Here is a 24,896-nt window from a genome sequence, read left to right on the forward strand (position 1 = left end):
CTGTCACCAGTGTATAGTCTCCAGACTTAGGATTGTGGGACTTGATCTGGTACGCACGAATCTGAGGGGAGGATCGCTGCCTCTCAACTACTGCGTCTCGAATCCAAATGGATCTTCAATCTGGACACAGTTGCTCCACATGGATTAAACGAGGAACTTACGTTCACTGGTTTTTACCATACTTGACATGGAGGGTGGATCCTAAACCCTCATGGTTGGGGGCCATCCACTATTCCCCCATCTAGGCAGTCGGGATGTATCTTACAAACCATGGCGAGAACACAGGAATAGCCACATACATTCCCTATGCCTTTCGAGCACTCACAGTGGGGGTATATATATATTTTTTTGGGGGGGTCCTTGCTTTATGTGGAGGTATTCATGTTATTTCATTCTATAGTGTGCTATCCAGTTATTGCATTGAGATGGGCAATGGCCATATATTATGATACAAATGGGGCACGGAATATTCACTGCCTCTACGGGGGCTCTATACGGGGGCTGCAGTTAGGGCATAGATTATGCAAGGCTTACGCTTTATAATATTATTATGGGTATCCTGTTTAATGATTTAAACTCTGATTTGTATTAATCCCTTTATGTCATTCTTTACAGGTTTTTCTCACTTCTTCACCTTCATCACCATTGCGCACGCACGCTTCGGGCACCACTTTATCCACCATGCTTTTCACTTCCACACTCGTGGTCTTTTTACTTTGGTCTCACTTCATCACAATTCTCTCCTATTTTTTAGGTCTTTTTTGATCTTGGATTATATGCTAGGGTCATCTATTATTATGCACATGCATATTATTGTTCACTTTGATTAATGATCATGCTCATTAAGGGATGTGTATTGTGAGTATTGACAGCACCATGAATTGAGGTGTTTGGTCAGATATTCCTGATACATTTGCATACATATGCCTCCATGTGCACTCATTGTGTTACATATAATTTATGTCCATGTCCTCTCTATACATTGTATGCATGAATCGTGCATATAATGCATATGCTCTATTCTCCATCAGTGTGTTCATTGCCATGTATGCATTATCACATTATTATAGTGGATCCATCATGATTATCATCTATACATGTATTAGTGGCTATATATGCACCTATTTTACCACTGTGATATATCATGTATATGCCTCTGTTTGATTGGGTACAACACTGCCTGCCCCGGATGTATGCAGAAAATGCTCCGTTCTGCCTCCCATTATTACCATCAGACCACCCCTATCCTTCCTGGTCCCCCTCAGTATACTGCCGTGCCTCTGTGCGTGTGCTGGGCGCATCGTGCGCTCCACTATTCACAGTGGAGCGCACTATGCGTTCCACCATGCGTTCCACAGCGGCACCTCACTTCCGGTCATGTGATCATCCACATTCGGTTTGGCAATATCGCTCGGCTTACTTTCCAGCCTGTCTGGCATTGCCTTTGCGGCTATAAACAGCCTCATTTTACTTAGTTTTGTCCTATGATCTAATTGTCTGTACCCACTGTGTCCCCATCTGTTATGTGGCTGTGTTTTTGGCTGGTGGAGCGCATATGCGTTCCACCATGCGTTCCACCAGCCGATCATGTGACCCACACTTCCGGTTTCCTACTCTGACTGGAGCCTGAGATGTACACACACTGACCACAGTTCCTGCTGCACAGGTGAACGTAATTATACTTCATCTAATATCTTATATTAACTGACGCCCTAACACACAGTCCTTTACCCCTGAGGAAGCCGGATTGCTCCGGCGACACTCGTTGGGTGCTTGTCATGTTTCCAGGTCCACTGCACCAGCTGGATATGTAGGTTTTGGCTCTTGATATTTGACCTTATGTTGGTCTATCTGTATCTTCAATTTTAGTGGTCTTACCTTACCTTACATTTGCTATATGTGTCTTATTGTATTGTTTTATATGCTGGTTGATAACGCATACATTCATATGCGATAGCTCAGTGGACCTGTGTGTGTCGGTTTCATATATTCTATTGTATACCGCACTTTGTTCTATGTTGTATACAATTTTTTAATGCGTGTGTGTTGTTGTGTCCAATAAACTTTATATATATTTTTATATCCTTTATGGTTGGATGTGCATTCATGGGGTGGCCCTTTTTGACTCTCTCTTTGGGTCAGATGACTTGTCATATGTAGCTTTTCCACCCTTTGCACTCCTTTTAGTATTTGGTGTGCCCCCTGTCTCTTTAAACTCATAGTCTTTCAAACTGTGTGGATTGCTTGGGAGATATGATTTAGGCCACTTTCATATGGTTAGCATTTGGTCAGTATTTTGCCTCACTGTTTGTAAGCCAAAACAGGAGAGAAGCCTGCAGAGAAAATGCATAATGGAAAAATGTGTGCCTTTTTTGTGTTTTGGACCCACTCCTGTTTTTGGCTTACACATACTGACAAAATATTGACCATTTTTAAGGTACAGTAGAATTGACAAAACAAGAAAATATATAGATTTTCATGTTTTTAGTATTGATTCTAACATTGAAACATTTCCAGAATTATGGGTCATTGCTGTTCTAATGATGGTATTTTGGTAAATACGGTAAATATTTTTCATGTAGATTTGTATGCTTAAAGGGGTATTCTGGTTGTTAAAGGTTATACCATATATACAGGATAATGGATAAATATTAGATTGTTCGGGGTCTTACCATTGGGATCCACACGATCATGAGAACAGGTACCCCATACCACTTGGAGTCCACTGAAATAAACGGTGTGGCAAGTCGGGAATGCAAACTGCCCCCCCCCCTATTCATCTCTATAGGAATTCTGGAAATAGCTTGACTGTCTCCAGCACTCCAGTAAAGATGAATAGAGGGTCAGTGTACATTCTAAACCCACCGCTCCACCCATTTTAGGGAGCGCCGAGGGGTACGGGGTACCTGTTCTCATGATCGGTGGGGGACCTGGCAGCAGGACCCCCATTGAGCTAATAGTTATTCCCTATACTAAAAATCTGAGTAATATATATCTACATATAGATATATATTTTTACCGTGTTAGCCAGTAAATATAAAATGAAAAAAGATTGAGAATCCTCAGTGGTTGATACCACTGCTCACTGAAAACAGGAACATTCCCCTGCAAACAGACCGGATGTAAAACCTGTCTATACATAATGACCACTGACAAGATAAAGGTCCCCAATACAGATCAGGAAGTCAGGAGGTCTGTATGTCAGTGAAACTGGACAAAAACTCAGAACAAGAATGAACTCTCATCGCCACACAATAAAAGAAGAAAGGAAAGATTTGCCTGCACCTAAGCACTTTTGCAGCCATTACCACAACATCACAAATAGTGATATACGAACATCGAATACGAACGCGCAAACAAGATCAAATGTTCGCAAACCGCAAGCGGGCCCCATTCACTTTAATGGCAGGCGAATCTCAAAAACCTTCAGGTCATAATTGCAGCCACCAAATACTTACTAGAAGTGCACAAATAGTCCCACAACATGGACAGTGACATACTAGAGGGGGATCAATGACAAAAATTCCCACAAAAAATATGTATTTTAATCATGGGCCATTTTTTGGCGTCTTAAAGGGAAATTCTCAAAAATGTGCCCTGCTGGAGCCTAGAATTTTTTTATTTTAAGCCACGGGAGTACGTGCCCTAAAAATTAGGCATTCACCTGACATAAAAGTAATTCTGATTATGTGGCTCAAGGTACATTATGCGGTCACTGAATAACAATTTTACTGTAGCCCAGTGGAGTACTGGCACCAAACATTAGGCATTCACCGGACAGAAAACATCAAGTGATTATGTGGCTGGAGGTATATTAAATGGTCATTGGATATAAATTTTGCTGCAGGCCAGTGGAGTACAGGCCCCAAACATTAGGCATTCACCAGACAGAAACGATCAACTGATTTTGTGGCTGGAGCTATATTAGACTGTCATTGGATAAAAATTTTACTGCAGGCCAGTGGAGTATAGGGCCCAAACATTAGGCAATCACAGTACAGAAAAAAACAAGTGATTATGTGGCTGGAGGTACATTAGGTGGTCACCGTATAACAATTTTACTGTTGGCCAGTTACATTATATGCCCCAACAATTATGCATTTATCATACAGAAAACATCAACTGATTATGTGGCTGGAGGTATATTAGACGGTCAATGTATATCAATTTTACTGCAGGCCAGTGGAGTACAGGCCCCAAACATTAGGCATTCACCGGACAGAAAACATCAAGTGATTATGTGGCTGGAGGTATATTAGACGGTCAATGGATAAAAATTTTACTGCAGGCCAGTGGAGAACAGGCCCAAAAAGTTATGCATTCACCGTACAGAAAAGAGCAAGTGATTATGGCTGGAGGTATATTAGACGGTCAATGGATATCAATTTTACTGCAGGTCAGTGGAGTACAGGCCCTAAACATTAGGCATTCACCTGACAGAAAAGATCAAGTAATTATGTGGTCGGATGTATATTAGACGGCCATTGGATATCAATTTGATTGCAGGCCAGTGGAGTACACGGCCCAAACATTAGGCATTCACCGTACAGAAAAGAACAAGTGATTACGTGGCTGAAAGTACATTAGCCAGTCACCGTATAAAATTTTTACTGTTGGCCAATTAGATTATATGCCCCAAAAATTAGGCATTCATCGTACAGAAAAGATAAAGTGATTATGTGGCTGGAGGTATATTAGACGGTTATTGGATATCAATTTTACTGCAGGCCAGTGAAGTACAGGCCCCAAACATTTGGCATTCACCGGACAGAAAACATCAAGTGATTATGTGGCTGGAGGTATATTAGACAGTCATTGGATAACAATTTTACTGTAAGCCAGTACAAATACATGTCAAATACATATGTTTAAAAGAACTAAAAATATTAAATTGGATTAAAAACATGGCTAACGAAATCCCCCCTCTTGAATAAACCCCAAATGATAATAGGTGAAATTCGATAACACGTGGTCGTCATAGGTGTTGAATTCCTCCGAGGTCCTAATAATTAGGCATTTACCGTATAGAAAAGATCAAGTGATGTGGCTGGAGGTATATTAGACGTTCATTGGATACCAGGCCAGTGTAGTACAGGCTCCAAACATTCAGTATTCACCGGACAGAAAAGGCCTTTTATGCTGCTGTATTTAAATAAGACAGGGACCATTCTTTGTTCTGGGTGGTGGCGGATATGTGTGGGCTGGCATGAGGAAATTCCATTAAACGTGGTCGTCACAGGTGTTGAATTCCTCCGAGATCCATGCCTCATTTATTTTTAAAAATGTGAAGTAGTCCACACTGTCATGAGCTAGGCGAGTGTCCTTATCGATAAAGTAAAGGACGGCTCACCTCTGACTCAAACTGGCAAGGTGCGCCAACCAGATGTCGTACCCCGATCACCAAAATAAAGCAATAGTAATGAAGAAAAGGATGGGCACTCTTATACCTGGACCACAAAGTTAGCAATATGACACTAGTTTATTAATAACAGTATATAGAGGTCACCATGCACAAATAAAATGAAGTAATATATCCTGAACAGATTAAAACCCTATTAAAATGCAAATAATAAAATATAAATATAAATATAATAGAATATCAGTCCACTGATATAACTAATATAGAGGGGTGGGGGCCTGATATTCCGGCCAAGGGGTAGTATATAATGTGACCAAGATTTAGCCAGGCTGCATGCAGGCTACAATAATGGCTGTGCTTAGTTAGTTAAAGCAGTGGCCAATACCAATTATATCTCCACAAAATCAAATGTAATGCAAAGTGTGCAGATAGTGCCAAAACAGTGCGTCAATAAAATAAATACAGAAAAAATAGGTTGGTGATAAAAAATAGTGACATAAAAATAGTGTTAATAGATCGGTCAGATAAATATCAAAATAGCAGTGCTCAAATGATTGCGATAATACGTATCCGTGAAAAGTGTCTGTGGAGATTAATTCTAGAGTTCAGTCTTTCTGCAATAATGTAGCAAAGGCTCCTGGAAATCAGCTTAATGTTCCAATATTGGATCCAGGAAATGTACTATGTTGCACAATATAACAGTCCAGCAAATCTCTGGTTAAAACGGGCTTTGATTGCAGTGGCAATAGTTCATTAGATATGCAGTGAAGCGGTTAAGCAGCAATATATGCACATATAATAAAATTGATTTGTTACTCACGTACGGACTTTCTACTATCCTCACCGTGGCGTCCCACGTAGTAGAGATTCAGGGTAAGTTTTTACCCCTGGGCAGCAAGCAGAGAAGCTGCCTAGCTGTTAGGTGAAAGTCCTGTGAAGTGTGGTCCTATGATTTTTCAGGTCCGGCTGTGAGTAGAGGTGCTTTGTAATGCTTGCTCTGTCCCACTACAGGTTTACCTTGGATTTCCTTTATTAGAATGAGTGTTCCACCTGTCTTTGGTGTAGTCTCCCCCGTAGATGGCTGCTAGAAGGTCGTAATTCCTTTATCCTAGAAAGCGCTTTCTTGAATCCAGCATCAAGTGACAGGCTGTTGCAGTTAAAGATAGCCGGTTTATTGTCAGGTCCAATTCATCCACGCCAGACGCGTTTCGAAGGTTATCCACCTTCTTCCTCAGTGGCTCTGTTGGATCTGACTAGTTTGCCGGCTTTTTATTCATTTTGGCTTCCAAAAGGGTTCTATAGTAAACCCAAAGTGGATCGGGAAGATCTGGATGTCACAGATACAATTTACCATATGTTGCGGTATTGCCGCGATTTACCTGCGGTTTTTTGTGCAACCATGCGTTTTCTTGTTTTATGCAATCTTGAGTTCATCAGAGTCGTTAGTCATACTTAGTTTTTGTTGTAGACTGTTGCATTAACATCTTATATGAATAAAATTGCAAAATGGCTCCTTCAATGCTGTACATTTACTCGAGCACATAACTGCATGTAAAATATGATAAATAGGATCTACTGCAGTCTAAAGAATAGAAATAAAAAATCTAATAGAAATAAAAATAAATAAAAATAAAATCCTACTATCAGTTATATATAATTTTTGGTCTATATATATATCCTTCAGGTAGGTGGTGATCTTGAATGTAAAATTTGTGTATTAAACATTAGTTTATTAAAAAATTAATTGTTAAAAAGAGAGAAAAAATAAATAAATAAAGAAAAAAATATTTTATTTTATTAAAAGATAATATTTTTTTTTTTTTTTAACTAGAAATATTTAATAGTTTATTTAAAAATATATTAAATAGATTATGTATATTGGGCGTCTGTTACAGATCTAAAAGTATAAAATGTTCTGTAATTTAGGATATATGCCTCCATGTAAAATATAGTCCAATTAGAGAATGGCGCAGAGATAGTTTCAGACAGGGGAGAACTAGAAGTCAAGTACCTGGCTCCCCTAATAGACAGTATCCTAGCCCAGTGGGGCTCATTGCCTAAAATGGTTCGGGTAAGTAGAGGTAGAGTCCTTATCGGTCACGATCCCCCTGCTGTGCTGATTGTCCTTTCAGACAGGACACTCAACAAGGGGCAAGCCAATAGTTCCATGGCAAATTTTGCCAGTAGTCCAGGTGTTACTCGCTTCTCAGAGCGTCCACGTCGGCCGTTAACCCGATGTAGTTGGACACCTGTCGGTCTAGGTGTTCCCTGAGGCAGGATCCTGAGGGCAGCTGTCGATGGGTTGGCTATAAGAATTATATCATATCGGAAATGACCAACACATCTTCAAAGTGCCCTCTTCTTGCATGCGCAGTAGGATTGGTACCCGCAACTGTTTCTCTGTGGTTGGAAATTCCTCTACCAGTGCCCACAACAGTAGAATGCGGCATCTCTCGCAGCAAGGCCTGAAAATGCTGCTTTCTGACAACCCTCTGTGATGCTGGTAACATGTCCGCCATTTTGTGTTTGTACCGGGGGTCTAAGTACTTTGCCACCCAGTACTGGTCCTTGCCCTTTATGCTTTTTATATGGGGGTCCCTCTTCACACACTGGAGCATGAAGGCCCCCATTTGCACTAAACTGGAAGTGGTGGAGTGGCCTGGCTCCTGATTATCGTCCAGGATAATGTCATCCTATTTCTCCTCCCCCCAGCCACAGACAACACCAGGGATCCCTGAAAAGTTTAAAGCCTGCTCTTCTTGCTTCTCCTCCTCCCCCCAGGCACCATCCTCCTCTGACTTTTCTTCAGACTCCTGCTGACTTGTCTCAGATGGAATAGCCCCCCCGGGAATACATTCAGCATTGCGACTTCCTCATCTTCCAGCTCCTGCTCCTCGACGGCTTGATCAATAACACGATGCAATGCATGCTCCAGAAAGAAGTCGTAAGGCACGATGTCACTGATGGCGCACTGACTGCGACTGACCAGTTTGGTGATCTCATCAAATAGCCGTAGAAGTCTGCCTGCTTCACTCACGAGCAGCCACTGGTGCAGTGAAAAGAAACCAATCTGCTCAGAACCTGTCCTGTTGCAGAGTTCGTACAGGTAATCGTTAACGGCACATTGCTGCTGGAGCAGACTATCAAGCATATACAAGGTGGAGTTCCAGCGCGTCCGGCTGTCACAAATCAGACGTCTGACGTCAGCAAGGCGAACCATGGCCGTGTAAGATCTAAAATGGCCAGAGATTTTCCTGGCCTGCCGCAAGACGTCCTGGACCCTGGGGTATTTGGTAACGAATCGCTGCACGACAAAGTTAAGGACGTGTGCCATGCACGGCACGTGTGTCATTTTGCCCTGTTTCAGTGAGCTCAGCAGATTGGCACGATGTCGCACACCACTTTACAAACTCTCAAATTAAGTGGGTTTAGCCACTGACCGGCCTGTGACTGCAAAGCTGAAAGCATTGCAGGACCAGCGTGGCTCTTGGCTTCCAGGCACAACAGCCGCAGCATAGCATGGCAATGTCTCACCTGGCATGTCAAATAGGTTCTGGGGAGCTTGGGTGGTGCAGCGGAAGAGGCGGTAGCAGTGGAAAAGTAGGAGTCAGCTGAAGAAGAGACGGAGGATGGAGTAGGAGAAGGAGAAGAAGAGGCAGGCCTGCATGCAATCCGTGGCGGTAACACCAAATCCACACGGGTGCCACAGGTTGCATGCTTGACAGCCGGCAGAAGGGTCACCCAGTGAGCAGTAAAAGTTATGTATCTTCCCTGCCCGTGTTTGCTAGACCAAGTGTCTGTGGTCAGATGTATCTTGGCACCGACACTGTGTGCCAGAGATACATTCACTTGCCGCTGAACGTGGCCATATAGCTCTGAGGTGCCCTTCTGGGAGAAATATTTCCTTCCAGGTACCTTCCATTGCAGTGTGCCAATGACCACAAATTTTCTAAAGGCATCCGAGTCCAACAGTTTATATGGCAGTAGTTGATGGGCTAGCAGTTCCGACAAGCTAGCGGTCAGCCGTTGGGCAAGAGGGTTATCTGGCGTCATAAACTTTTTACATTCGAACATTTGGGCCACGGAAGCCTGCCTTTTGCCATATGAACGCGACGACGGCACAGTGGAAGGTGAAGTGGAGGACAAATAGAAGGAGAGAGGAGAAGGAGAAGAGGCAGGACGTGGAGCGCCAGGAGTGTGACTTTGTGGGATATGACAGTGTTGTTCCCACTGGGCTCGGTGATAAGAGGCCAGGTGCCTTCTTAAGACGGTCGTCCCTAGGTGAGTGTTGGGCTTACCGCGACTTATGCGTTGACAGCTCAGGCTGCAGATGGCAACACTATTGTCAGCAGCTGACACATTAAAAAAAGCCCACACTGCGGAGCCATGTGTCGGCGTCCTGGGAGGGCCAGATGTGACTGTGCATGGTGGATGGCTCGCTCCAGATACATTTGCAGTCTGCTTTTTGCTTCATGTGCACTGTGAGTTCTGCCTGCTTCTCCTCCTTCTACCCCCTATCTGCTGCTTCATCTCTCCCTCTGAATCCCCTCCTCTTCCTCTCTTATGGGCACCCATGTGACATCCATCGACACGTCATCATTGTCATAGTCACCACCACTGACATTAGAGATCTCGGAGTAGGCAGCAGCAGCGGGGACCTCCGTCCTTGGGCTGATCTGGGTACTGTTGTCAGACCGCTGTGTGGCGGCTGTTGCTACCTCCTCTTACCGATCTGTTGCAAATAATGGCGGCACATCAGTAATGTCTGGGAATGGATTGGAAAATATTTTCTCTGACTCAAGTGGAGGGGTTATGGTGGTGTTTTTGGGTGTGTACACAGCAGAGAGTGAGGAGGGTGCAGATACAGAGGATTAGGAGGATGCAGACGCAGAAGGCTGAGAGAGCCACTTTACCACCTCTGATGCATCCTTTGACGCAAACGTAAGCACCTTCTCCAACTTCCCACTTGGGCTCTGGCCTGCTGCACCTACCCTAACCCTACCACCCCTGCGGAATGGCCTGCCTTTTCCTCTGCCTGTCATTTTCAAAATGACCCTGTGACAAAGTCCCTATAAAAGAGAAGTATTTGTGGAAGCAGGTATATTGCAGGCCTCAATCAATATTTGGTGAAAGCCGGTATATCTATCCCCTCTATCAGTATTTTGTGGAAACAGGTATATAGAAACCTCTTAATGAGTATTTGCTGTAAGCTGGAAAATCAAACCCCTTAATCAATATTTGGTGGAAGCTGGTGTATCGCAGGCCTCAATTTGGTGGAAGCCGGTATATCAATAACCTCTATCAGTATTTTGTGGAAACAGGTATATAGAACCCCTTAATGAGTATTTGCTGGAAGCTAGTATATCAAACCCCTTAATCAATATTTGGTGGAAGCTGGTGTATCGCAGGCCTCAATCAATATTTGGTGGAAGCCGGTATATCAATCCCCTCTATCCGTATTTTGCGGAAACCTTTATATAGAACCCCTTAATGAGTATTTGCTGGAAGCCGGTAAATCAAACCCCTTAATCAATATTTGGTGGAAGCCGATGTATCGCAGACCTCAATAAATATTTGTTGGAAGCCGGCATATCAATCTCCTCTCTCAGTATTTTGTGGAAACAGGTATATAGAACCCCTTAATGAGTATTTTCTAGAAGCTGGTATATCAAACCCCTTAATCAATATTTGGTGGAAGCCAGTGTATCGCAGGCCTTAATCAATATTTGGTGGAAGCCGGAGAATCGTAGGCCTCAATCAATATTTGGTGGAAGCTGGTATATCAATCCCCTCTATCAGTATTTTGTGGAAAAAGGCATATAGAATCCCTTAATGAGTATTTGCTGGAAGCTGGTATATGAAACCCCTTAATCAATATTTGGTGGAAGCCAGTGTATCGCAGACCTCAATAAATATTTGGTGGAAGTCGGCATATCAATCTCCTCTCTCAGTATTTTGTGTAAACAGGTATATAGAACCCCTTAATGAGTATTTTCTAGAAGCTAGTATATCAAACCCCTTAATCAATATTTGGTGGAAGCCGGTGTATCGCAGTCCTCAATCAATATTTGGTGCAAGCCGGTATATCAATCCCCTCTATCAATATTTGGTGGAAACAGGTATATAGAACCCCTAATCAGTTTTTTGGGGGGCAACAAGTATATCACACCAGTTGCAATTAGTTATTCCAATAGCATTTGTCCCTCTATCTAGCTGCAGTATCTCAGCAGAACCGCACACAACTGCTGCACAATACAAATGCACTATTATATACTTTTTATGTTAGAAGGTATATTATAGGTATATCACTCCCCTCAATCAGTTTTCTTTGGGGGGGCAACAGGTATATCACACCAGTTGCAATTAGTTATTCCAATAGCGTTTGTCCCTCTATCTAGCTGCAGTATCTCAGCAGAACCGCACACAACTGCTGCACAATACAAATGCACTATAATATACTTTCTATGTTAGAAAGTATATTATAAGTATATCACACCCCTCAATATGTCACACCTATCGATCTCACACCTATACCAGTCCTTAAAAGGACTTTTGTGGCCCTATTAGCTAGCGTTTGGTGTCCCTAACAGTCTTGTCCCTGCTCCACACAGCAACCTCTCCCTACACTGGCAAAAAACAGAATGTAAAATGGCTGCCAGATCGGGTTTATTTATAGGGTAAGGGGTGTGTCCATGTGCTGAAATGTCTCAATTGGATGTCCTGTCTCACCTAATGGATGTGTCTTGGGTCAAAGTTCGGCGCTATACAAAAAAATATGGCGTGTGCGAATATCACCATATGTTCGCATGTTCAGCGAATCGCAAAAGAGCAAAGTTTGCCACGAAATGACCGCCGGGCGAACCACAAGCCATCTCTAATCACAGACATAAAAGTATTGATATTAAAGGGGCATTTCAAATCACAGAGTGACAGGAGAATCTGGGAATATAAGTTAATTATAACATTTGACACACTTAGATCAGGAATTAATGTTTCTCATGGATTTATGTCTGCCTACATCTCTTAAGGAAAGTGGCTCTTATATCTCTTTAGTTCATCTCATTCATGGACATAACATCAATTAGAGGACAATAAAACTTTCACACTTCTTATGTATAATCCTCATGTATAATTGAATCAACAATTTCCTGTTACAACTGTTTGTTTCCTCCTCCACTCATACTGATCTGCTTTACATCACTTGTCTCATCTACTTCATTACCCCTATGTACTTTGGTATATAAATTTGTGAATCTTCAGACAATGCCTTAAGAGACGCCTGACAACGATGCCCAAGTAGCCTCGAAAGCTTGCAATTTTGTCATTATCTTTTCAGGTATCAACCACTGAGGAATCTCAATCCTTTTTCATCTTACAAATAAGAGACAACTTTTAACAATCAGAATACCTCTTTAACTAATAGTTTAGATAATGCTGATGGGGTCATAGAAAAACTGTTGAAAACATTTATAGCATTAGAATAGTATATTATTATGTCTCAAAATGAGCAAATCACTCAAAATTTGATGTGGGTTCAGTTTGACCAAACTGGTTAACCATTTTGATCTGGATCCAAATCGATTCTACCTGAATCGAAAATGCTCCAATTGGCCTGCTAATTTGTGTATGATACTCTGAGGTCTTCTAACTTTATTTCTCTCGACTCTCTTAAATTTTACTTTTTTTTGTTTCTCTCCCTCTCTCTCTCCAAAATTTGCCAGAATCGAATTACTAAAAATTTGGATTCAGATCAATCTCAAATTTTTACTGAATTTTGGTTCTAATCCAAACTGTTTAGAATTGATACACTCATCTCTAATCTTCTCTTGAATATTTTTTATATATAAAGTCTCCACCGAACTGCCAATAAATATCAAGTAAGTTGTAAAATAACTTAAAAAGAGTGGGACATAAATGTTAAAGCATGACAGTAACTACAGAAAACAATCTCACCTCTTTCACATATTATGGTTGAAATGCTAATCCTAAGTAGTGTTTGATATCAGGAATTGCACATATTATTTTAGGCTCAATGACCTTTCAAATGTTGCATTTGAAATATTTTATGTACTTTCATTGTAATCTCTAGAGATTTATTACTTATTTAAATGCCTCTTTTAGCCTAAAGCCAAGAGATTCTGCCAAGCCAGCATGCTCTTTCCTAATGTAATGATCCTTGAAATTAAAAACATACGCACGTGTAGGAGTCGTAAACAATTCTGTGTCGTACATTTAGTACTCTGTTGCAATTCTTTTTATGTAACAAAATTATACTGCTGTTTTAAATTGTAAACTAAGTTTAATAGAATTTACATTTGTGGCAATTAAATTGCAGTGAATTTTATGCTATTTCTTTTACATTTAAATGGTCATCGCTACTGTTTGTAGTGATCCTTGGTTTGAGTGCTATGAAATGGAATTGAAAAGATTAGAATAATTAGTGCTGAAAATGTTCTTTTTCTACACTGCTATTTATGCTTTAAATTACCATTACGATAGTTTTGTAAAAAGACAGAAATGGGTTTTGTGCAGATTATAGAAAACAAATCTTGATTATTTTATATTAAAGTGGTTAAATATTTACTATTATATACTGTAGCTCTGTTTTATTAAAGTTATTATTATAATTTTTTTCATATATATGTAGTATTAACTTTTGTAAAATATGTTAAAATAGTTATCCTGTACTCTTTTTGTCTGTCTGTAGCTCAGAAGTATCATCAATCATCAAAAGATTAATCGAGATTTAAACAGTAAATACTGTGTAGTGAAGACGTGGATAAAATATAGCAGAATCTCTTCTTCTGTGTCTGTGTGAGGGGAAGAGGAAGGAGAGAACTTGTGTGATGATCTCTGCCTCAGCTTTAGTGTAATGGAGAAGGTTCTGCTTAGGCGCAAATTCACTGGCGGAGGCGGTCGTGAGGTTCAAATAAAAATCCATCTATATTTAAGGATAGCACATATACATACGTATACATAAATACAATGCATTTCGGGGATAAACAGTTCCCTTTCATCAGGTTAGACAGATGATAATATGAGCAATGAGGAGATAAGTATTTATAGCGTGTAGGCATGAGAAAAACCGCCCCTGTCGGCTACCCTCAATGGGTATCATTTCCAAGGCAGAATTCCTAAACAGCCAAACTATTGATTTCATCTGTTATATTTAAAAACTAGTGTTTTATTATATGAAATTAAATAAAAATTAATATGAAAGAAATCTGTAGCTCTCATGTTTGATCACGTGACCACAGCCTCGGTGGTCATGTGATATGAATATTAATGTAGGGGGGCGGGATATGCAATCCTTTTAGACTGCTAAAATAGGTCACATGTTTGATCATGTGACCCATTGCTATGGCGCTGAGGACGCTGCTGTTTGCAGTGCACATCAGGATGGATACAGTCTAGCAGAGCGGCTTGTTGGTGTTTTGTACATAAAAAACTAAGTGAGAATTAGCACAACTAAAAACAGAATGGGCACAAAAATAAAAACTTTTATCATAAAAGGACTAGTTATAAATGAGAGTTATGCTAAAATGACAAAAAAAAAATATTTTTATTAGGAAACAGAAAAGATGCAGAATAAATTATAGCTACTGAATAGCAGCAGTGTAAAGAACATAATAAATGTAAAGGATATGATTCTGTTATAGGGTGTGGCGTGGTAACAAAACCAGTGATAGAAGGAATACATGTATGTATATAGGGCTGCATATAAGGTGCATACTAGGTGTATGGGGACTGTTAAATTAAAGGGGGGGGGGCTGTAACTGATAAAAAATTGGATAATAAATGAATGATGATATTTTCATTCTGTCGCTTTATAGTTATATTATTGTGAAAATAAATAAATAATTTGTTGAATAAAACTAGCAAAGTGTCATGATTTGTTTTAGACCAGAAAGATATACCAATTTTATAAGTTTATCTCCAATGCCTCATTCAGTCCATATGGGTTTATGCTGTTCAGTTTAAAAATCCAATACATTTCACAACACCTAATGTACGCCATTGTACGTTTTTTTGTAAATGTACCGGAATTTGTTTAATTGGTGTTACAGTAAAACCGGATGAACTGCCCTCATGATGTTCCACTGCGTGTCTTGATACGCTATGTTTGAGGTACTTTTTCTTGATGTTGGACCGATGTAAGATTTGAATGGTGCGACCCACATACTGTAAGTGACAAGGGCAGTCCAGTAGGTAAATAACGTGGGTGGAATCACAGTTCAAGAAACTCAAGATGGGAAAAGATTCACCACCGCGTTGGCTCTGGAAGGATAATCTTTGACGCATCATTCTGCAGAAGAGGCATCTTTGATGGCCGCATTTGAAACTTTCTTTGAGGGCAAAAATGCCCAGGTCCTTAGTGGCACTTCTTACTGGTCTTAGTTTGCTGGGTGCAAGGATATTAAGTCAGCGCTCTTTTGTAAGTTAGGTGGAGGGTCTCTGGAATAATTTGGTTGAGTATGGGGTCTCTTTTTAAAATGTGCCAATGCCTGCCCAGAATGGCTTTTAGCGTCATGATTTTGATTGTAGGTTGTTATAAAATTACAAGTATATAGATTGCTCCTGGTGTTTTTTCCTCGTTTTTATACAGGGGCTAGGCATTCCGAATGAGTAAGTTTACCAGCTTTTGCCCTGGCGTCCGAGATAATATTTTCTGGATACCCCTTCTGGCTGAACCTGGAGACAAGGTTATCACATTGTTGGGTGAAGTCCTCATCAAGTGTACAATTCCACCGAAGTCGCTTGAATTGGCTAAAGGGGATATTTGACTTCCATTTTCTGTAGTGTGTACTGCTGAAGTCAAGATAACTATTACTGTCCACCTTATTGAAAAAGGTACGTGTTCTGATTTCGTTATCCTGGGTGAAGACTTCAAGGTCCAGAAATTCTATTTTACTGTTGTCATATATTCCTGTAAACTAAATACCCCAGTCATTGGTGTTGAGATGAGAAATGAAGTTTTCTATAGATGATTGGTCCCCATTCCAGATGAAGATCAGGTCATCAATATATTTTCACAAAACGCGTCCCCATAGTGGTCCCCCGTATCTGCTTATAAATTTGATTCTGGAGTAAAAACTCTATGACTTTGGTGATAAAGTCCTTCTGCTGGACGGGCATCTCGTGGTCCTTTTCCAGGAAGGTACATGTGCACTTCAACCCTAGATCGTGGGATATATTAGAGTAGAGGGCGGAGACATCAAGGTTTAGCCAGAAATAGCTGTTCTTCCATTGTATGTCTTTCAAAGATGTAATTAGAAAGGTAGAGTCCTTTAAATATGATTCAAGATAAAGAACATGTTTTTGAAGATGGATGTCAATATAATGGGATAGGTTGCGGGTGAGAGCGGAGACCCCTGAAATAATTGGTCTACCAGGGGGATTCTTTTCATCCTTGTGGATTTTGGAGAGATAATAGGTGACCAGTACTGTATCTTTTACAAGGATATATTCTTTCTCTTTTTTGTTCAAGATCGATCCTGCTGACTTAATCAGTGTTTCGAAATCTTCTCTGTCTTGTACTGACGGATCACTGGTGAGCGGCAAATAATACATTTGATCAGCCAGTATATTGAGAGCCTCCTTGATATAATCCCCCCTATTCTGAATAGCAATGCTGCCTCCCTTATCGGCGTTTCTGATTACAATGTCAGTATTGGATTGCATATTCTTTAGGGCAGTTTTCTCAGATGGTTTGAGGTTGTGTCTATGACTGGGTTCCTTATTGATTTGCCTAAATTCATTGGAAACTACAGAGTAGAAAGTGTCCAAAAAATTGCCCTTGTGTTGAATAGGGTAAAAATCAGACGGTGGTTTTAGGCCAGATGGGATTGCCTCGACGGGATCTTCCTTAGAGGGTGTCGTACTGTGCTGTTCCGGTTTTGATCTTCTGGTAGAATTCTCTAGTATTTTAAAGTGCCTTTTTAAGGTAATTTTTTTTATATAGCGATTGAGATACAGAAAGAGGTCAAATTAGTTAATTTTACTTATAGAGCAGAAAGATAAACCCTTTGACAATACTGACATTTCGGTCTCTGTTAGAATGTGTGTGGACAGATTGAAGATGCCCAAGGAGTGCTGTAGATCATGGAGGTCCTTTAGATGTGTGGGCTTTGGGTTTTTCTTTTTACCTGCTCTACAGCCCCTTCTTGATTTTTTCGTTTTGTTGGTTTGCGGCCTAGTGGATGAAGAAAATGAGTTATGTTGGTAGTTTTGGGACTTTTTAGAATTGGGTACGTGGCTGTAGGATTGATTAGAGGAGGCAGGGCTAAAAAAGAATCTGAGGTTGATGGGCCTGCTATGTAATGGTCCCCTTCTGGAATGACATCACAGTTGCTAATGTTAGAGGAAGGGTTATTACTGATAAGTGACGTTTAAGGTGGTGTAGAGGAAGGGTTATTACTTATAGGTGAAGTTGAAGGTAGTGTAGTGAAGACATGGATAAATATAGTGAAAAAAGGTATTTATAGCAGCTCTCATTTCTTATTGCCGTGGAATTGGTGCTCTGACTGAAGTGACTCACCCAGCCACTAGAAGCGCAAAAAGTTTTTTTATAGGTAGGCAGGCACTCAAAATCTGGTCCAACACAGATAGTTAGGCAGTAGGCAGGCACTCAAAATCTGGTCCAACACAGATAGTTAGGTAAAATCCATATTTATTCTAAAACATAGGTTATATATATTATCAACTAAAATCCCAAACATAAATTACCCAAAAAATACAATATTGTTAGAAATATATAAAAAAATAATGTAAAAACCAATAAACATATAATACAAATAATAAAAATATATAAATCCCAATTCGAGCTTAGTATGATATAGCCTAAGGGGAATATGTTCAATTCCAGAAAGTTTTGCTTATGCATACAGGTGTTAGAATAACTCAAACTTCGTCCATATTATTTCCGGATATTCAAGACAAATGCAGAAAAAAGGGGACAAGTATTGGTATTTTTGGATATTTCAGTTAACTGTATATATACCACTTTGTTAGTTTTTGGTGATTCATTCGCATATCTAACACTCAAGTTCATGTATATATCACAAATTGATAGGTGATTAAATGGTTAATAGTTCATCCACAAAGGTAAGTAAATGGCAAGTGAATGGTGAGTAGTTGAAAAGTTAATAGTTCATACAATTAGTGCTGCGGTTAATGCTTCATATTGCACATTATAGAGAGTAAGTATGTTAGTCTGGCTTGTTGTTCTCTGTTAGATTGATGTTAATCCTGCCAAACAGGTTGTAGATTATAGATGATGGGTCAATTAGTTTGTTACTCACTGTTAGGTGATTTTTCGTTTGGCTGGTGCCAGTGGTGTTCCACCCGCTACTTAGCTTCACTCACCCTGCTTGCTGGCAGCTTACGATCTCTAGAGAACTAGCCGTGTAAATTGTGCGCTGAAGTTGGTATCCCACGAGGCATATTCCATAGTTCTGGCTGCATAAGCTGTACGCCGGAGTTGGCGTCCCACGTGTTGTTCTCCACGTCACGTGTTTTCCTGCTTTCGGATCAGCTGTTACTGTACTACTGTATTGCCGCTCCACTGCTTCTATTATTAGATCGTAATTTTAGAGATTATAAAAATAATATCCCTTAGGGTGGAACAATGTGGGTCTTGGTGGGTAGTCACAGTATCGCCAAATACGTTTTGAGGTGCAATGACCTCTTCCTCAGAGGCCAGATCATATATCTTTATAGAAACAAATGTTCTTGTTTTTTTGTAAATAAATTAAGAAAAATGTTACCAATAAAGATAAATTATCAGATTAATCAGCAAAGAATTGAACAAAAACCATCAAAAATGACTAATTCATAAGTGTGGTTTAAATAAAAAAGGTAATTGCAGAATAATGGAAGAAAACATATGGTATTATAGATATCATTATGAAAAATATTGAATAAGAATATTATATTTTGAGACAAAAAAAAATATTTTTGTTCAAAGTCCATGTGTAGGGCACCATAAATCCTATGATTAGTGAGTATTCCACTAGTATGTCTATAAAAATCCAACAAATACCATAAGAAAAAGAAGAAAAGAGAAATTTACTGGAGAATGGGGAGAAATGAGAACATTGGTGCTGTCATATAAATTGATTTTTGATGGAAAATGTCCAGTTATTCAACTTTTTTATTGGCAGTCCTTGCTTATAATCCTCTCTTATTTATGGCTTTTGTCACATGCTCTTTCATAAATTTATATCACTATATTTCAAAATTTAGGGACATATTGTGTGTATTTGTGTTTGTCCGCAGCCAGTGACAAAAAGAGTGAAAGTAAGTTTCTTCAAGTTGCTTTTCAAAAATGATGTAATGACTAAGGGCTTATGCACATGACCGTTGTTTTGCGGTCCGTTTTCCACCGATCCGTTGTTCTGTATCTGAGGTTTTTTTTCTCTGATTTAAGTCCTCTTCCGTTCCATTATTCCGCAAAACATATCTGTATGGTTTCCGTATGCAATCCATTTTTTGTGGATCGGAAACTGAAACAGTTTCTTATTAATCACCAAACACATGAGCAATATGGACTGGACATATCATTTCTACAGTATGGATCCCCAAAATACAGATGACATACGGGTGTGTTCTGTGTGCCTTCCATATTTTTTGCAGACCCATTGACTTAAATGGGGCCTCAGACCCTGATTTACGGACAATAATAGGACATTCACTACTTTTTTGCGGAATGGAAATACGGAAACGGAATGCACACGGAATGCGGACCCATTGAAGTGAATGGTTCAGCATACGGTCTGCAAAAAACCCGGAACAAAAGCGGAAAGAAAATACGTTTGTGTGCATGAGCCCTAAGTTCTACAGCATCAGTTCTTTGTTATTTAATGGAAAATGTTAACAGGAAATCGAAATGATGATTATGCACCAATCCATTAAACAATGACTCTGTCATCTGATAATATTTCTAATCTCAGGTCAGTTCACAAACTTATTGACCTACAATAGCTACAATTTCTTAAGCGTGGGAAGTCCAAGCAAGCACAGGATGAATGTCCAAAAATAGGTATTAGTATTAATGAGCTAAATGCAAAATAATTAATTTATTTATAAAAGAGTGACATTAGAGGTGTAGTACTCCATTTATATACTGAATACTACACCCTGGCTATGTAGAGATGTTTTCACTGCACTTGCGTACATTCATGGTGAAAATGAATAGAAAAGAATTGTGCAATGCTATATTATGAAGGGTTTTTTATTTTTTATTTTTTAGAAGCATTATTTCTAGAGGAGAATAACTCCGTATCTGAAGGTATCAAAAATATCAAAAACAGTGTTGCATGATATCTCTCTTTCTCTCTCTCTCTCTCCTGGAAAAGCCTTCTAGAAGAGTTAGGAGTATGTCTGAATTAATTTTTTGCCCATTGATCATAAAGGCATTTGTAAAATAAGACATAAATGTACTAGAGAACCTGGCTTGCACTCTCCATTCTAGTTCATCCCAAAAGTTTTTAATGGAGTCGAGGTAAATACTCTGTGCAGTTCAGTCAAGTTTTCCCACACCTTGCTTTGTGCACTGGGGCACAGTCATGCTGGAACAGAAAAGGGCCGTCCTAAAACTGTTCCCACAAACATGGAAGCATACAATTGTCCAAAATTCCTTGGTAGGTTAAGGCATTCATATTTCTCTTCACTGGAACAAAGGGGCCTAGTCCAACCCCTGATAAATAATCCCACAGTATAATTACTCCTTCACCAAACTTTATATTTGGCACAATGCAGTCAGGTAGGTAATATTCTCCACAGATTACATTTCCTTCTCCAGGGTCCAGTAGTGCTTCATTTGACTCTTGGTGTTGTGCTTGGTGACATAAGGTTTGCATATAGCTGTAGCCGTCACACAGTTTTTGTGCTGTTGTTAAGCTTAGAGTAGATTTGGAAGTCTGCAGTTACTGAGTCATCAAAGCATTCGCAAGTTTTATACACTGTGCACCTCAGCATTCGCAAACTCTCTGTGACTTTATGAAGTCTGCCACTTTGTGCCTAAGTTGCTGTGGTTCTTAAGCACTTTTGCAGTTTGCAATAATACTGCTCACAGTTGATTAGGGAATATCTAGGAGGGAATACAGTTCACAAAAAATAGCATCCTATTACAGTACCTTGCTCAAATTCAGTGAGATTTTTAGAATGAACCATTGTTTCACAAATTCTTGAAAAGGCAAATTCACTGCATGGCTAGGTATTCGATTTTATACACCTGTCGCAGGAAACAACTGAATTCAGTGTTCAGTGACATGGAAACGTTTTTGGCACCTCTGGTCAAAATTAATGTTACTATGAACTGTTAAGCAAGATGAAGATGAAATGATCTCCAAAAGGCATAAACATGACACATTATATTTGTATTTAAAAAAAAAAAGGACCTTTCACCGATCCTGACTTTACCATATAAATACTTGGCACTTTAAGGCATATTGATGAGATGTGATATTGCTTATTTTTTTTTCTATGGGCTGTGCCCCCTGTTTTGGTTTCTTGCCCTGTATGTAAATGCATACCATCGGTACAGGGAAGAGAAGACGGCCCTGTTTCTGAGCCGGCAAATCACACCAGAGCATGTCAAAGCCAGGGAGAAGGTGAGCTGTTTTTTCTCACTCACTGTGACACGGCCCGCTGTGATTGGCAAGCTCACAGCCAGGGAGAATGAGATGCCTCGTGTGAAATATTTCCATCTCATCCTCCCTGTACCGATGGTATGGATTTAGATACGGCCTATGAAATGTTCCCAATGCCATTGGCTGCAACACAACCCCAAAGTATGATTGATTCACCCCCATGCTTAATGGTTGGAGAAGTATTCTTTTCATGAAATTCTATGTAATTTTTTCACCAAAAATGGGTAATTTAATGGAAAAAAGCAGGCACTCACCATCTGTATAGTAAGATTAGTTTATGAAACATCGCATTTATTAACTAAAAATATAAAAATATATATATGTAGACAAATATAAGTAAAACAGATATAGATAAAAAACTATATAAAACAAAATATCCCCTTCAAATAAATATTTAAATAAAATTGGGAAACTTGCAAACAGATGCAGATACCATCACATATTCATTGATAGTTAATGATGGTTAGTAATCAGTATACAGTAATGCTTCCGTATAAATGAGACTGAGCGATCTTTATTTCAGCTGTAGATAACAACAGTCTTTGTTCATAACTTCTACTGTAGCAATTATTTAGTCCGCTACAGACCGACCACTTTCATATAAGGAAGCAAAATTCTGCTTGATCGACCAAAGTTACTTGTATATGCGAAACAAAGTCAGTTAGTTCCAAATAACAAATAGAGAGATAGCTGCAGGGGCCTCGTTAGGTCAAAACATTCGGGGCTGGAGCCACGGATGTTTTGTCCAGTGCCCCGAATGTTTATGCTGGTGTGATTTTTTTATTTTATTAGGCTATTCCTAGCCTACCCGCCGCGGGAGGTCAGGGTTCTCGCGGGATCACGCGCCGCAGAACAGAATTGTGGACCGAAGTGACTGAAGTTTTGAACTCATGTCCGTGCAGCCTGCAAGTAGCAGAACAAGTACAAGGGGGGTTGATGGGTTCCAACTTTCTACACTTGTTGATGGGTTCCTTCACAGATTACAACTGATTCTGGCATCCCAGCAGCACAATCTGTGATTAGTTTATAGTTGGGGGGGTTTGCTTAATTTTAAATTAGGCTGACCATAGGTTAGGATGATCTGTGGGGTTGCCCAGACGCTAGGCCCTTCACTGTAGTTATTAACCCCTTTCAGCAGTCCCACATTCACTGAAGGGGGGACTGCTAAAAGGGCTTAATAACTACTGTGAAGGCCTTCCCCGGGTGATGATGAGGGCGTGGCTTCATGGGGTGGGGGCTTGGCTTCACGGGAGCTCATGCCCCGGATGTCTTCAGACCCTAGCAATGCCCCTGGATAGCTGAATTCATATACAACGTGTAGAAACCTAAATTTATCTTGGATCAGTTTGTCTCCATATAGTGCATGATCAAGAATGCACTTTAAGAATTGACTAAATAGCAGAATTCGTATATTGCATTGTGCTATTAAGTCTTGGACTGCTGCAGAACATGTATTGGGGACCCAGGCTTTGGTGAGTATATTAATAGTTGTTAGTATATTTCTACTCACTTGGATGTTGTATACATTTAGGCTAACATCAGTGGGGTTTCACTTTATGTTTAGCCACTGACCTGGCTTCTGCTCTGTTTCCCTTGTTTGGAAGGCCAGCGTCCCGCTGACAAGTCTGGCCGTGATGGATTGTGCGCTTAGGTCGGTGTCCCACGTGGTTCTCCGGATGTCACGTGGTTTCCTGCTGAGGGATTGTAAGCCGTTCCTCCGCTTGTTGCAGCTGGTCGCTGTTGCTGCTCCTATGTCCAGAATGTGTAGTATTGATATTATTGAGCCTGAGGTATGGGCAAGTGATTGTTGGATTTTGATGGGTAGTCCAGTCTGTATGCTTGCCAGATGCGTTTCGAGGCATTCCCACCTCTTCCTCAGTGGCCATAATGAAAACTGTGACCTACCCACTTTTATATCCATGTTAATTGGACTACCACCAAAACCCAAAATTGATCATTTCCAAATGATAAAGAAAATCATATTCAAAAGGCATATGTTATAATATCTCAGACAAAAATGGTCTCACATATGTATATTAATATTATTCATCAAAAAATGCGCATAAGAATCCAAAAATATTGAAAAAAAACGCTTATGGCACCAAAAATGGTAAAAGACAGAGTGGACCCAGCATGCATGTGGAATCAACACTTCATGAACTTTATGGCGGCCATTATGGCGCATAACAGGTAGTATTTAGTGTTAGGTTCCTGTCTTACAGACTACAGAGATCGCCTTGACTTTTATCAGACAGGCTCAAATGGTTTTGTACAAAATGCATTTGCCAAGCATCTCACTTTATAAATAAGCGTAGCATTAGCACTATAATATTTTTGGGGACTATGGCATTATTGTACTTTATCTGGTTTGCAGAGTGCTGTTGCATTGTCTTTTTTTTCTAAGTTCCCTTGATTTGGAGATAAAAGTCCAGTCCTTATATAAAATTGTTGTGTGATAAGATAAAGTTAACGCCTTCTGCCAAATATTCTATTTGTGTTTGTGGAAGCTGACTATTCATTTCTAATTGTGCTTTTAACGCATCTAATCCTTGTTTGTGATCTATTATTGTGTACAGTGAATTTACATCAAGTGTTCCCAAAATTCAATGTGATTGATATTTAAAATTCTCTACTATTTTAATTATTTGGGTAGTGTCCTTAACATACGAAAAAGTCTTTTTTACAGTTGGTTGCAAGATTTTATCAATATACTGAGATAAAATTAGACGTAAGGGAACCTATGCCAGAGATGATTTTTCTGATCCTTATTGATTTTTGGGATACAGTAAAATGCTGGTAAAAGTTGTTGAGTGCCCATTATAAATTTATATTCATGTTGTTGCAAAATCCACCTGTCCAAACCATCTCTGGTGGGGTCTCCTATT

This window comes from Bufo bufo, chromosome 2, assembly GCF_905171765.1.
Source record: "Bufo bufo chromosome 2, aBufBuf1.1, whole genome shotgun sequence".
Lineage (NCBI taxonomy): Eukaryota > Metazoa > Chordata > Amphibia > Anura > Bufonidae > Bufo > Bufo bufo.